Genomic DNA, 17,106 nt, shown 5'->3' with positions numbered 1-17,106 from the left:
CTTGGTGGAAATGTGGGTAAATTTCATCACAGCATAGCTTTTCACACTGGGTCTGACCTCAGTGGGGCTTTAGAAGAAACTTCTGGTACACAGTGTCTCACTTTGATGAAATTTGATGGGAAAAGAATTAAAGTGTGTTCTTTTTTTTTTTTAACCTAAAAGTTGCCAAGTATGTAATATTTGTGAATTAAATTAGTTCACAATTTGTTGTTAAAATGCATTTTTCTAGAATGTCATTTGATAAACTAAATTTAAATCAAGCATGTCAAACAGGTTGAAAATATGTATTCTGAAATGTACTTTTATTTATCACTTTCTACTTTGCAATACTTTTATATCTTAGGTGCATGGTACAAACAATATTAAAAATCCCACTTTGAACTGAAGGAATCAATCTTGGACACAGTTTGTGTGTACTGTTCATAAAGTATAAGTATTTATGAATGTATACAAACTAAGTATACTAGTAATAATAATAATGATACTTAACTATATTGAGCCCTTAAAATGATAAAAATGTTCTTTATATCCATTTCCTTATAATATGGATTATAAAGTCAAAATTTGAAGTCTTTCTGAAATAAAGAATGCTACTTCAGTGTCAGAGCTTTCTCTCCTTCTCTCTCTCTACCTTAAATGAAACGGTTGTCTTAAAAGCAATTTTTTTTTAAACCTGGGTGATCTTTCTACACTTTTTTGAGGCCCTTAAAAGGTACTACTTCCTTAATTGAGGCTTTATACTTAAGTTAGTTTTCTAACGTTGCTAAGCAAATCACTACAACTTTAGAAGCTTAAAATATATTTATCATTTCAAAGTTTCTGTGGGTCAGAAGTCTTGGCACAGTTTAGCTGGGTCTACTCAGGATCATACAAAGCTGCAATTAAGGTGTTGCCCAGAATTGAATTTTCACCTGGAGGCTTGACTGGGGAGGGATCCACTTTTAAGCTCCCTTAGGTTGTTGTTAGAGTCATTCCTTGAGGCCATATGAGTCATGGAACCTTGCTTCTTCATAGCCAGCAATGGAGAAAAAGAGAGAGGCTGGGCCGGCCCGGTGGCGCACTGGGTAAGTGTGCCGCTTGGGAAGCGCCGCGGCACTCCCGCCCGAGGGTTCGGATCCCGCATGCAGACCGGTTCCCGCTCACTGGCTGAGCGAGGCGCGGGGGCAGCGCCGAGGGTTGCAGTCCCGTTGCCGGTCCCCGGTCCGGTACGGGGGCAACACTGAGGGTTGCGATCCGTTGCCGGACACGAAAAAAAAAAGACAAAAAAAAAAAAAAGAAAAAGAGAGAGGCTGCAAACAAGATAGTCTTAAATAATGCAATGTAATCTCAGGAAAGACTTCTTATTACTTTGCCATATAACATAACATAACTACTGAAGTGACTTCCCATCACTTTGACCATATAATGTAACATAATCATGGATATGGCATCCCATCACCTTTGCCATGTAGCAGAACATAATCATGGGGCTGATAACCTATCAACCGTGCCATTTTTTGTTTGTTAGAAACAAGTCACAGGTCTTATACTCAAGAAGCAGGGATTACACAAAGGCATGAATATCAGGAGATGGGGACCAGGAGATCACCTTAGAGTCTGTTCGTAACACTATTCCAGGAGTTCACAAACTTGATAATATAAAGGTATTGAGTCTTCTCTAAACCCCTGTGAGTAAAAATCAATGGTGAATGTTACAATCTTAAATTTTATATTAAAAAATAGTAGAATTAAAAAATGTTGGAATTAAAGAAACTGGCCATGATTGCATTATTAGTCAAAAAACTAATTAGAAAACTGAATTCAGCTCTCCTATTGACTTCCCAACTTTGTTTCCTAGGTGTACGGAATGATAGAAGATGATTTTAAAAGAATATTAAAGAGTGAGCTAATTAATTTCTTTCAAATTCTACTCAGGAAATCAACATATTTAAGTGAATTCAGTGATTGGCATCCTAGACTTTGCCATCCTAGGCAGGTGCATTTTTATAAACAGAAGACAGGAGGAATTCCACAGGAAAATAAACAAAACAATCATCATCAAAACTATGAAGCACAAAAGGAAATCATCAGCTATGAATAAAAGTCAGGAAACATCACAAACAGAACTATCAGAACTTGAAAAAGAAATTTTGAAAAAATATGAAACATGTGTATTACAGGAATAGAAGAAAACTCCCTTAACCGGAAAAAGAACATCTAAAAAACCCTACAGCTAATATCATAATAGTGGGAAATTGGATGCTTTCCCCCTAAAATCAGGCACAAAGCAAAGACGTCTTCTCTGACTACTTCTATCTAACATCGTAGTAAAGATTCTAGCTAGTGCAATAAAATAAAAAAGGAAATAAAAGATATAAAATTAGGAAGATAGAAAAGAAACTGTCTATTTGTGGATGATATGCTGGAAAATCTCAAAGAATAACAACACAACAAAAAATTCTGGAACTATTAAGTGAGCATAGCAAAGTCATGGGATACAAGGTTAATATACAAAAGTCAATTACTTTCCTATATGTCAGCAATGAAAAATATAAAAAAGCAATAAGTTTATAGTAGCACCCCCCAAAAAAAGAAATGAAATCTAACAAAATAGGTACAAGATCTCTATGTGGGAAACTATAAAACTATGATGGAAAAAATCAAGGAAAGCCTAAATAAATAGAGAGATATTCTGTGTTCATGGATTGGAAGATTCAGTAGTATTAAGATGTCAGTTCCTCCAAACTTCATCTATAGACTCAGTGCAATCCCAATCAAAGTTCTAGGAAGCTATTTTGTATACATAAGTAAACTGATTCTAAAGTTTATGTAGGAAAGCAAAAGACCTAAAATAGCCAACAAAATACTAAAGAAGAACAAAGTTGAAGGAATCCCAATACCCTATTTCAAGATTTAACATAAAGCTATAGTAATCAAGACAGCATGACATTGGCAAAGGAATAGACATATAAATCAGTGGAACAGAATAAAGTGCCCAGAAATAGAGCCACACAAATACAGCCAATTAATCTTTGACAAAGGGGTAAAGCCAATTAAATGGAGAGAGGATAGCATTTTCAACAAACGATTCTGGAACATAAGTAAAACCTTACACATTTCACAAAAATAAACTACAAATGGATCATAGACATAGATTTAAAATGTGAAACTATAAATGTTCTATAAGATTATGTAGAAGAAAACCTAGATTCCCTTGGGTTTGGTGATGAGTTTTTGGATACACCAAAAGGATTATTCATTAAAGAAAAAGTTAATACATTGGACTTTATTAAAATTAAAAACTCCTGCTTTGTGAAAGACACTGTTAAGAGAACCAAAGATAAGCCATAGACTGTGAGAAAATCTGAAAAATGAAATTGTGATACATCCATACAATGGAATAGTATTCAGCTATAAAAATAAGCTATGGAGTCATGAAAAGACATGATGAATCTTAAATGCATGTTGCTAAGTGAAAGATGCTAGTCTGAAAAGGCTACATACTGTATGATTTCACTTATATGACCCTATGGAAGAGGCAATAGTAAAGATATCAGTGGTTTCCAGTAGTTAGGGGTTTGAGGGAGGGCATAAAAAGGGTTGAATAAGTGGATTTCTGGTGAATTTTGTAGAGTGATAAAACTATTCTGTATGAGATTGCAATTATGGATACATGACTCTAAGCATTTGTCAAAACCCATAGAATTTTATGGCACAAGAGATTATCTTTAATGCATGCAAATTAACAAAAGCCCACTTAGGAGGTTGGGGGATCCCAGAAAGGATGCAGAATGAAACAAAACAATTTAACTGCATTATTACAAATGTATAAAACAACCTACTTAAGAGAGTGGAAGAAAAAGGTACTGACCTAAGTAACTTTGGAAATGATTGGAGTCTGTAAAACTAAAGGAAAAACAAATTATACGTAAACATTCTACTGTAGTTGAAAAACTTGTTTCTCACAGGATGCCAGTTAACAATTCTGGTATTGCTATGCATGCATACTGGAACTGAAGAAATAATAAACATAGATACTTCATCCTTAAGAAGCTACGTATACTAAGCATGGTGACCTCTTTCCAAAAAGAATGGATAGGGGTTTGGGAATAGAGTAATTCTGCAGTAGAGATACCTGAAAAACACGACTTTAGATAGCGGGTCAAGGTCAACATCAACAGTAATAGGTCATGTTGATAATATGTATCTTTTGATATTATGCAGTTAGAATGGCACTTTACCTCAGTGGTCTTCCTCCCCAAAACCCATAACCTTAGTGTAACCATGAGAAAACCATCAGACAAATCTAAATTAAAAGAAATTCTAAAAAATACCAATCAGTACTTCTCAAAACCATCAAGATCATCAAAAACAAGGAAAGTCTGAGAATCTTTTATGGTCAGGAGGATCCTAAAGAGACATGATGACTAAATATAATGTGGTGTCCAGGATGGCATCCCAGAACAGCAAAAAACATTAGGTAAAAAATGTGGAATTTAGTTAATAATGTGCCAATATTGGTTTATTAATTGTAACAAATATGTCATAATAATATAAAATGTTAATAATAGGAGAAATTGGGCACAAAGTATATGGAGACTCTGTGCTATCTTCATAATTTTTCTGGTGTAAATATAAAACTTGCAAAAAATAAAGTTTACTGAAAAATAAGTACATTTAAGTTGATTAAAGACAATAAAATGAAAGAATAAAAAGTGTAGTGGAATAATAAAATATTAAAATTAATTAGGAAGATTTAAATAAATATAAACAAATGCTTATTTTTAAAACATTGAAGGCTGTGGTTTCTGGTCTGGCATGTAAGGAACGTGAAAGTTGCCACTCTTTCCTAACAACAAGCAAAAAACTGAAAAATAAACAATTCTTCCTAGATTCATCAGAGAAGTGAGGTTACAGGGCAAATCACTGTCCCAGAAATTGGAGAGACAGGCAGGCAAATGCAGAGAAATGCATCTTAACTGAAAAAGAAATTCACAGCAGAAACCTCCACATGAACAAGTGCTGGGATAGGAAAACCTGAGTGTAACTGACAAATTGCTGAAGGCTCTGAGTGGACTTTTGAAAGCTAAAATCTCCAGGGGTCCGAGTCATAGCTGAGTGCCCACACTTCTGTGAGTTTTACCACCAGGTTCTCACAGTGAATATAGGAGAAAAATCCCTCATGTTCTTAATGGGGGAAGGAAAAAGTAACCATTTTGAAATATGCTAGAAAATTCTGTTTTTCTTAACAGTGCTATCTTTCAAGAGAAATTATTTTGCCAGAGCCTGAACTATTTCCCTCCCACCCCCAGCCTAACTGCCCTGGGGTAAGGGAAATACTTTACTCCAGCTCACTCTAGCCATCCTGTCTCACCTAAGGGGAGGGTGTGACTGAGAAGCAGTTGTGAAGTTCACAGTCCAGAGGTACAGAATCATTAAAAGACTTAGACCTAATCACAGGAATATAGAATGCTCTCAACCCCACACCTCACCACCACATAACTAAAGGCCTATTTACAGCAGTTCCTTTTACACAGTAGTATATCATGTCAGACTATTAAGAACAAATTACAGAGCATACTAAGAGGCAAAAAGCACAGTTTGAAAAGACAGAGTAAGCACCAGAACCAGTCTGATATGGCAGGGATGTTGAAATTATCTGACTTGGAACTTATAACAACTATGATTAATATGCTACGGAATATAATGGATAAAGTAGATAGCATGCAAGAACAGATAGGCAATGTAATCAGAAAGATAGAAATTCTAAGAAAGAATCAAAAAGAAATGCTAGAGATCAAAAACACTGTAATACAGAAAGGGACATTGGCAAGATGGTGGAGTAAAAAGCACTGGACCCTCTTTATCCCATAAAAACACTAATTTGGTAACAATTCATGGGAAAATTCCCTTTATGAAAAATCAGAAACTAAATGAAAGGATCTTGCACCTGGGCAAAATGCAAAATCAGACTTTCCAAAGACAGAAGGGAGATTTAGGAGCCCTCTTGCTGGAGATCCTGCTCCCAGCACAATGTCATATGAATATAAAGACACCTTCAAGCTCCTAGATTTACCTAGGAGAAGGAAGCAGTTGTTTTACATGTTCAGTACCCCAATTTTCCAAGAGGGTTTCCCAGAAGACTGACTTCTGTCTCACCAATTCTAAGGCTGTGATGGGTCCAGTACAGTCTAGCTGCCTTGGTATAAGTAAAGGCAGTGGCTTGGGCTAGTAGACTCCATAGCTACCTTCCCCCAGCCACACACATCCTGGCTTAGCACAGAGCACACCAACAAACACTGCAGCTGCTTTCCCTGGGGAGAAAATCAATTTGTAGCCCCAGAAGCTCTGGCCTGTTTGAGTGTTGGGGGTGTTCTCTATTATGAGGAAGTCTGTGAATACTGGGAGAGGTACCTGCTTTGCCTAATGTGAAAACACTGATACAGAGGGTCAAGGAAAAATGAAGAATCAGGCAGAGATTTTTCAAATAAAGGAACAAGATAAATCTCCAGAAACTGACCCTAATGAAAAGGAGTTACGTAATTTACTGAACAGAAAACCAAAAACCACTCTCATAAAAGTGCTCATCAAGTTCAAGGAAAAATGCATGAGCAAAGTGAGAGTTGTAACATAGATATAGAAAATATTAAAAAGTACCAATCAAAAATCATGGAACTAAAGAACACAATAACTGAACAGAAAAATTTATTACAGGGGTTCAACAGCAGACTAGATCAAGCAAAAGAAAGAATCAGCAAACTTGGAGAAAGATCACAGAAAATAATTTAGTCAGAGGAGCAAAAAGAAAAAAGAATGAAAAAAATAGAAGAAAGCTTAAGAGACTAACGGCACACCATCAAGCAGACCAATTTACTTATTATAGAAGTTCCAGAAGAAAAAGAAGAGAAGGAGAGAACTAGAAAGCTTGTTCAAAGAAATAATGGCCTAAACATCCCAAATCTAGGGAAGATAATGGACATTCTGATCCAAAAAGCCCAAATGACACCACATAAGATGAACCCAAATAAGTCCAAACTGTGACACATTATAAACAAATTGACAAAAGTCAAAGATAATGAGAATTTTGAAAGCACCAGGAGAAAAAATACTTGTCACATACAAGAGAATGTCCATAAGACTGTCAGTGGATTTTTTTAGAAGAAATCTTACAGGTCCAAAAATTAGTAAGAGGATATTTTAAAATGCTGAAAGAAAAACAAACAAAACAAAACAAAAAAAGCCCCTGCCAACCAAGAATACTATACCTGGCAAAACTCTCCTTCAAAAACGAAAGAGAAATAAAGACTCCTCCAGACAAACAAGGTGATGGAGTCTACTACTAGACCTGCTTTGCCCCTGCCAACCAAGAATACTATACCTGGCAAAACTCTCCTTCAAAAACAAAAGAGAAATAAAGACTCCTCCAGACAAACAAGGTGATGGAGTCTACTACTAGACCTGCTTTACAAGAAATGCTAAAAGAAGCTCTTCAAGTTAAAATGGAAAGGCTCTAAATAGCAACATGAGAGCATAAGAAAGTACAAGGGTACTTCCAGCAGTTTGTGAAAAAATAGAATTAAGAGTCAATGCAATTTTTTCCACAAATTTTTTAAAGTACCCTCATATGAGACTCATTGGTAAAGGTAAATATATAGACAAATATAAAAAAGTATCAATGTAATGATTATAGGTAAATCATTTTGAAATTCTAGCATAAAAGGTAAAAGACAAAAGTATTAAAACTAACTATAGCTTAAAATACAATAAAATACATACAATATAAATAGATGTAAATTGTGACAGCAATAAGAAAAAATGTATATGTACAGGGAGAAGTTAAAACACAGAGTCTTTGTATATAATTGAAAGAATTGTTGTCATCTTAAAATAGACTGTTACAAGTATAAGATATTTTATGTAAGCCCCAAGGTACCAAAACACATACACACAAATCTATGGAAGTTACACCAAAGAAAAAAGAGAGATAAATCAAAGCATATCAATACAAAAAAAAAAAAAGAAAAGAAAAGAAAAAAAAATCAACAAAACACAAAGAAAGACAGGAAGAGGGAAAAAGACAGATAAAAGAACTATATGACCAACATAAAACTACTAACCAAATGGCAATAATAAATTGTTCCCTATCAGTAATTATATAAAAGTAAAAAGATTAAGATTTCCAATCACACATGGATTTGTTCACCCAGTTCCAGGTGTTGTGTTTGTTATAAGCAACAGAAATGGACTAACACACTTCAGAAATGAAAAGAATCATAAGAAACTATGATGAATAATTATGTGCCAATTAACCAGATAACCTAGAAGCAATACATAAATTACTAGAACACAAAACTTACCAAGACTAAATTATGAAGAAATTGAAAGTCTGATGAGAGCTACAATTAGTATGGAGATTAAATCTGCAATCAAAACCCTTTCACAAGAAAGGCTTAGGACAAGATGGCTTTGCTGGTGAATTCTACCAAACATCTAAGAAAAACTAACCAATGCTTTCCAAACTTTTCCAAAAAATTGTAAAATAGGGAAAACTTCCAAACTCATTTGATAAAGCCAGCATTACCCTGGTTCCAAAGCCAGAAAAATACATCACAGCAAAAGGAAACTATAGGCCAATATACCTGATGAATATAAATGCAAAAATTCTCAACAACATATGATCAAAATAAATTCAACAGCAAATTAAAAGTATCATGCACCATGAACAAGTTCAATTTATCCCTGGGATTCAAGGATGGTTCAAAATATAAAAAACAATTAATATGATACACCACATTAACAGAATAAAAAAATCACATGATCATCTCTAAAGATGCAAAAAAGTGTTTGACAAAATTCAACACCCTTTTATGATAAATCTCTAGACAAACTAGAAATAGGAGTTAATTACTTCAAAATAATAAATGCCACATGTATAAAATCCACAGCTAACATCATACTAAATGGGGAAAAAATGAAAGCTTTTTCTTTAAGATCAGGAACAAGGCATGGATACCCACTCTCACCACTTCTATTCAACCCTAGTAATGGAAGTCCTAGCCAGAGTAAATAGGAAAGAAAAATAAATAAAAGGCATCCAAATTGGAAAGGAAGAAATAAATTGCCCCTGTTTGCAGATGACATGATTTTATATGTTTAAAAAACCTAAAGACATCATTAAAAACCTGTAAGTACTAGTAAACAAATTCAGTAAAGTTGCAGGATACAAAAGCAATATACAAAAATCAGTTTATATGAAGAGAAAAATAAAAAAAATCAAATTATATGGAGAAAATTTATGAAACCAATCCCTTTTGCAATAACACCAATAAGAATAAAATACCTAGAAATAAACTTAACCATCAAGTTAAACGACTGTTAAAAGCAATATACAAAAATCAGTTTATATGAAGAGAAAAATAAAAAAAATCAAATTATATGGAGAAAATTTATGAAACCAATCCCTTTTACAATAACACCAATAAGAATAAAATACCTAGAAATAAACTTAACCATCAAGTTAAACGACTGTATAATGAAAACTACAAAACACTGATAAAATAAATTAAACAAGACACAAATAAATGTAAAGGCATGACATATTTAAGGATAGGAAGATTTAATATTGTTAGAATGTCCATACTACCCAAAGCAGTTTGCAGATTTAATACAATTCTTATCAAAAACACAATTGCATTTTTTACAGAAATAGAAAAAACAATTCTAAAATTTATATAAAACCACAAAACACTATAAAAAGGCAAATAAATTTTGAGAAAGAAGAATGAACCTGGAAGCATTAAACTTCCTGCTTTGAGTATACATAGCAAAGCTACAATAATCCAAACAATATGATACTGGCTTAAAAAGAGAGCTATAGACCAATGGAACAGAATAAAGAGCCCAGAAGTAAATCAGGTCAACTGATCTTTGACAAGAGTGCCAAGAATACACAATGGGAAAAGGATAGTCTCTTCAACAAATGATGCTGGGAAAACTGTATATTTACAGTTAAAAGAATGATATTGTACCCTTACCTTATACCATACACAGAAATCAACTCAACGTGGATTAAAGACTTAAATGTAAGATCTGAAAATGTAAAACTCCTGGCAAGAAATATTTTTAAAAATCCTCATAATGTTTGTTTTGAGAATGATTTCACAGCTATGACACCAAAGCACAAACAACAAAAACAAAAAATAAGCAAGTGGGACTACATCAAACTAAAAAGCTACTGCACAGCAAAGAAAACAATCAACAGAGTAAAAAGGCAACCTACAGAATAGGAGACCATATTTGCAAATCATATGTCTGATAAGGGGTTAATCTCCAAAACATAATGAATTCCTATAACTCAATAGTTAAACCCCCCTAATAATATTATTAAAAAATGCATGAAGGACTTGAGAAGACATTTATCTAAATATGACATATAAATTGCCAACAGATACACGAGAAAAATGTTCAGTCTCACTACTCATCAAGGAAATGCAAATCAAAACCACAATAAGATATCACCTCACACCTGCCATAATGGCTATAATCCAGAAAAGAAAAGAAAACAAGTATTAGCAAAAATGTAAAAAAATTAAAACCCTTGCATATTGTTGGTGGAAATGCAAAATGGCACAACCACTTGGAAAGCAGTATAGAGTCACCTCAAGAAATTAAAAATAGAATTATCTTAAGATCCAGAAATTCCACTTTTAGGTATTTATCTAAAGAATAGAAATCAGGATCTCAAAGAGATTTTAGGATTCCTATGTTCACTGCAGTACTGTTCACAATAACCAAGACGTGGAAATAACCTAAATGTTCATCAACAGATCAATGGATAAAGAAAATGTGTATATGCATGTAATAGAATACTATGCAGCCTTAAAAAAGAAGGAAATCCTACAATACATGAGTACATGAATGAACACTGAGGACACTGTGCTAAGTGAAACAAGACAGTGACAGAAAGACAAATACTGCATGACTCCAGTTATATGAAATATCTAAAATAGTCCCATTCAGAGAATCAAAGAATGGAATGGTGGTTTCCCGGGGCTGAGGGATGAGGAAACGAAGGATCACTAATCAATGTGCATAAAGTTTCAGTCAGGCAAAATGAGTAAGTTCTAGAGATCTGCTGTACAAAATTGTAACAATACTCAATGATAATGTATATGTAAAAATTTAAGAGGGTAGCTTTCATGTTAAATATTCTTACAATAAGAAAAAAACAAAACACTGTAACAGAAATGAAAAATGTCTTAAATAAACTCACGAGGAGACCGGAAACAGCTGAGAAAAGAATCTTTGAGCTTGAGTATAGGATAATAGAAACTTCCAAAAATGAAAAGCAAAGAGAAAAAAGACTGAAAATAAAGAAACAGAATATTCAAGAACTGTGGGATAACTACAAAAGTTGTAACATACATATAAAAGAAATATGAGAAGACAGGTAAAGAAACAGAAGTAATACTTAAGGCTATAATAACTGAGAAATTGTCCAAATTAATATTAGAGACCAAACCACAGTTCCAGGAAGCTGAGAGAAAACCAAATAAGACAAATATTTGAAAACTATATATAGGTATATCATATTCAAACTTCAGAAAATCAAAGATAAAGAAAAAATCTTACAAGAAGGCACAGGGAAAAAAATCTTACCTATATTGGAGCAAAGATAAGAATTATATCCAACTTCTCAGAAATCATGCAAGTAAGATAGGAGTAAATCACGCAAGTAAGAGACGAGTAAAGTAAAATACTTAAGGTGTATGTTGAGAGAAAAAAACCCACTAATCTATGAAATTATCCTTCCATACCCTGTGAACTTATCCTTCAAAGTGAAGGAGAAATGACTTTCTGAGAGAAACAATAAGTGAGGGAATTTGCTGCTAGCAGACCTGCCTTGCCAGAAATGTTAAAAGAAATTCTTTAGAGAGAGATAAAAAATAAATAGGTCAGAAACTTGTATCCACACTTAGATAAAGAGAGAACATTGAAGAAAGAATAAATAAAGGTAAAACAAAAACTTTTATCTTTCTTTTTAAAATTGATGTAACAGATAATAGTAAGAGCAAAATGCATTAGATTGCATATGTTTATATTACATATGTATATTTATGTACAAGTAAAATGAATGACAGCAATAATATAAGATGGGAGGAAGGAATTAGGATTACTGTTAATACAATGTACTTGCATTACTTGGAGAGTAGTACAGTGTTATTTGAATGTGAACTTGTATTAGCTATAAATGTATATTAAAAACTCCAGGGCAACCACTAAAAAAATGTAAGAAGAAGTACAACTGATATGTTAAGAAAGGAGGAAGAATAAAATTATATAAAATGCCCAAGTAAAACCACAAAAGGCAAAAAAAATTGCAAGGCAAACATAGAAACAAAGAACAAGGGCAATAAATAGAAAACAATAGCAAATAGAGATATTAGTCCAACTATTCCAATAATCACTTTGAATGTCAATGGTCTAAATGCATCAATTAAAAGTCAGATTGACAGAGTGGATCAATAAAACAAGACCCAACTATGTGTTGTACACAAGAAACCCACTTTAAATATAGATATTAGTCCAACTATTCCAATAATCACTTTGAATGTCAATGGTCTAAATGCATCAATTAAAAGTCAGATTGACAGAGTGGATCAATAAAACAAGACCCAACTATGTGTTGTACACAAGAAACCCACTTTAAATATAGAGATACTTATAGATCAAAAGTAAATGAGAGGCTTCTGGTCAAGATGGTGGAATAGACCATCCTCAGTATCACTCTCTCCTGCAAATCAACCAACTTACAACTATGAAAAAGCAACAACAGCCAAGCTTCAGCCACTAGAGCTCAAAAGAAGAGGAGGAGAGACCTACGGAGTGCATGAAGGTGGGAGAAGCCACAATGAGAAAAAGAAAAAAACACTCTGATCATTTTGTGTCATGGCCACTTTAAGGCTGGAGCTGCTGAGCACATGGAGCAGGAGCCAGCAAGAAGCCACAGCTGTGCCTTTCAGATGAAGTTGCTTGGAGGCGGCATGGGAGAAGAGGGGTTCCCATGGACCCACATAGGACTGAGGAGCCACAACAACTGAAAAAAAGGAGCCACTCAGAGGCCGGTGAGTCATAGCAAGGGACCAGAGCATGGCCTGTCACATGGGAAGTGTTTGGAGCATGGGAGGTGGGGGAGATGGGCCCACTGGGGGAATGCTGGGGCACAGCAAGGACAGCTGATCTGCCCCCCAGTCAGTGCAGGACCACTCAGAGGAGACTGGTCAGGAATATGGAATTGTAAGGGGTGCAGTTTGATGAAAAGACTCAGGCCCAGACCAGTGTGTCTATACAACCCAGGTGCATCATATTTCACCAGATCTGGAAGTACCTATTAAATCAATTATTAAAACCTGAGCTGCACAAAAAGCCTACCCTAGGGAATCGGCAGCAAAGAAGCCCTTTAGCCCAACCACAGAGCTCAAGTAATGGTCCTCACATGAAGTTCCCCCATTTTAGAAGTAAGCAAAGGACAATAAATTAGATCCAGTACAGAGTTTAAGTGGTGGGAACAGCAAATAATCCAATGCAAAACTGAAAGAAAAAACAAAGTACCCACAACCAGAGACAAAGTTTGATAACTAGTAAAGGTCTCATTGCACCAAAGACCACCTATAACACCTAGAAGGACCGGAAGTCCCCTGGGCTACCAAGCCAGGAAGAGGGGAGGGCAGAGAGCCTCAGCCATGCCCCCCAACACTGCAACCCGTCCTGAGGATGGGGGCCGAGGGCCTTGACCACAACCTCCTGACAAATGCAACCACCCCAGTTACGATCATTGAGCTACTGCAGGAAAACCCCCGGGCTCTCCTGAGCCAGAGTGGCAGGGGGCTGAGAGCCTCATCCACGTTCCCCCCTGCATGAGAAACCAGCCCAGCAGTGACCACTGAGCTGCCGCAGGAGGCACTGTGGTCTCACCTGAGCCATGGTGGTAGGTGGCTGAGGGCCTCGTCCATGCCCCCCCACATGAGCAACCAGCCTAGCAATGACTACTGAGCTGCCACAGGAGGCACTCTGGACTCTCTTGAGCTGGGGCAGTTGGGGGGTGAAGGGTCTTGACCATGCCTCCCTCCACACTCAACCAGCCCAGTGATGACCAGCAAGCTTCAGCAAGAAGGGCTCATGTTCCTGAGCTGGGATAGTAGGGAGTGTGAGAGTTATTGCCACACCCCCTTGACATCTACACCCAGCCCTGCAATAACCAAGCCACTGCTGGAAGCCCACTGGTCTCCTCTGTGGGAATGTGGGGGGTGTCACAGGCCTCAATCCCATCCCTCCTCCTTCCTCCTTCTTCCATTCCATTTCCTTCCCCTTTCCCCTCTCCCTCTCCCTCCCAACTGCTCTACAACAACATTGTAGAATGTAGAAATAATATTAATAAAATTTTTTTAAAAAGTAAATGAATGAAAAATATATACCATGTTACTACTAACTTAAAAAAGTGGAAGAAGCTACGTTAATTTCATACAAAAGAAATTTTATAGCAGGAAAAATTATCAGGGCTAAAGAGGAGCATTACATGGTCATAAAGGGGCCAATTCTCCCAGAGCACATAACAATACTTAACACATATGCACCTAACAATAGAGCAGCAAAATACATAAGGCAAAACTGACAGAACTACAAGAAGAAATAGATGAATCCATTATTATAGTTGAAGCATATAACATTTCTCTATAAGAAATGAACAGATGTGCAGGTAGAAAATCAGTAAGGACATAGTTGAACTCAGCAACATTCTTAATCAGCTGAATATAATTAACATCTATCAACTACTTTATTCAAAAATAGGAGAATACACATTCTTCTCAAGCTCACATGAAACATTCACCAAGGTAGATCACATTCTGGACTATAAAATACACCTTAACAAATTTAAAAAAATATAATCATCCAATGTCTTCTCTCACAGGAAAGTAAATTTAAAGTAGAAATAAATAACAGAAAAATATCTAGAAAATCTCAAAATACTGTAGATTAAACACACACGTGTAAAAAACACATGGGTTAAAGAAGAACTATCAAGAGAAATTAAAAAATATTTTAAAATAAATAAAAAGACAACTTAAAAATCTGTAAGTTACAATCTGTAACTTAAAATCTGTAAGTTACAGCAAAAGCAGTGCTTTGTGGGAAATTTATAATGTTTAATATATACATTAGATAATAAAAATATCTAAAATGAATAACCTAAGCTTCTGCTTTAGGAAATTAGAAAAGAAGAGCAAATTAAACCCAAAGTATATAGAAGTAAATAATTACTAATTAATACAGCAGAAATTAATGAAACTGAAACATAGAAAATCACAGAACCAAAATCTAGTTCTTTAAAAGGATTATTAAAATTGATAAGCTTCTAGCCAGGGTAACTAAGAAAAAAAAGAGAGAAGATTGAAATTACCAGTATCAGAAATAAAAGTGGGAACACCACTACAGATCCCATTGACATTTAAAGGATATTAAAGAAATATTATAAACAAGTCTATATCTACAAGTTGGATAGCCTGGATGAAATGGACCAATTCCTTGAGAGACACAATCTGCCAAAACTCACATAGGGAGTAGACAATTTGAATAGGCACATATCTTTTAAAGAAATTGAGGACATACTAACCCTTCAAAACAGAAAACACCAGGCCCAGATGGATTCACTGGTGGATTCTACCGAACATTTAAGAAAGAAATTTTACTAATCCTCTATAACTTCTTTCAGAAAAGAAAAGTAAAGGGAATATTTCTTAAATAATCCCATGAGGACAGAATTATTCTAATATCAAAACCAGGTAAAGATAACTTTAAGGAAAGAAAGCTACACACTAATATATCTCATGAACCAAGAAGCAAAAATCTTCAAGAACTGCTAGCAAATTGAATTCAGCAATGTACAAAAAAGAATTATACAAACAGAACCAAGTGAGTGGCATTAATTCCAGGTTAGCTAACTTTAAGGAAAGAAAGCTACACACTAATATATCTCATGAACCAAGAAGCAAAAATCTTCAAGAACTGCTAGCAAATTGAATTCGGCAATGTACAAAAAAGAATTATACAAACAGAACCAAGTGAGTGGCATTAATTCCAGGTTAGCAAGGCTGGTTCAACATCTGAAAATCAATTAATGTAATCTGTTATACTGAGAAGCAAAAAAAAAAAAAAAAAAAATCACATGATCATATCAATAGTTGCAGAAAAAGAATCAGATAAAATCTAACACCCATTAATAATAAAAACTCTAAGCAAAGCAAAAATTGAGAGGAATTTCCTCTTGATAAAAGAAATCTACATAAAAATTCTATAGTTAACATCATTCTTAATGGTGAGACACTCAAAGCTTTCCCACAAAGATCAGGAAAAGGCAAGAATGTTCCCTCTCACCACTCCTTTTCACTATTATATTGGAATTTCTAGCTAATGCAGTAAGACACAAAAGGAAACAAAAGGTATATAGATTGAAAAGAAATAAACTGTCTTTTTTTTTTGCAGATAATATGATTGTCTATGTAGAAAATCTAAAAGAATCAACAGGAACACCTCCCCTTCCCATCTTATGGAGTTAATAAGTGATTATAGCAAAGTTGCAGAACACAAAGATAATATAAAAATTAATCACTTTCATGTATACCAACAATGGACAAGTCAAATCTGAAATTAAAAAACACAATACCATTTACATCAGCACATATTAAAAGTGAAATATTTCCATATAAATCTAACAAAATATGTCCAAGATCTATATGAGAAAAACTATGAAACTCTGGTGATAGAAATCATAAAAGAACCAAATAAATAAAGAGATATTCCATGTTCATGGATAGGAAAATAACATTGTCAAGATGGCAGTTTTTCCCCAACTGGATGTATATATTCAATGCGATTTCAAAAAAAATTCTAGCAAGTTATATGTGAATATCAACAAATTGATTCTCAAGTTTACAGGAAGAGGTGAAAGACACAGAATAGCCAACATGATATTAAAGCAGAGCAAAGTCAGAGGACTTACATTACTGAACCTCAAGACTTACTATAAGGCTGAGTAATCAGGACAGTATGGTATTAGTGAAATAATGAACA

The sequence above is a fragment of the Galeopterus variegatus genome, unplaced genomic scaffold (genome assembly GCF_000696425.1).
Source record: "Galeopterus variegatus unplaced genomic scaffold, G_variegatus-3.0.2 Scaffold1764, whole genome shotgun sequence".
Taxonomy (NCBI): Eukaryota; Metazoa; Chordata; class Mammalia; order Dermoptera; family Cynocephalidae; genus Galeopterus; species Galeopterus variegatus.
The sequence above is the reverse complement of the archived record's forward strand: the minus strand, read 5'-3'. Positions refer to the sequence as shown.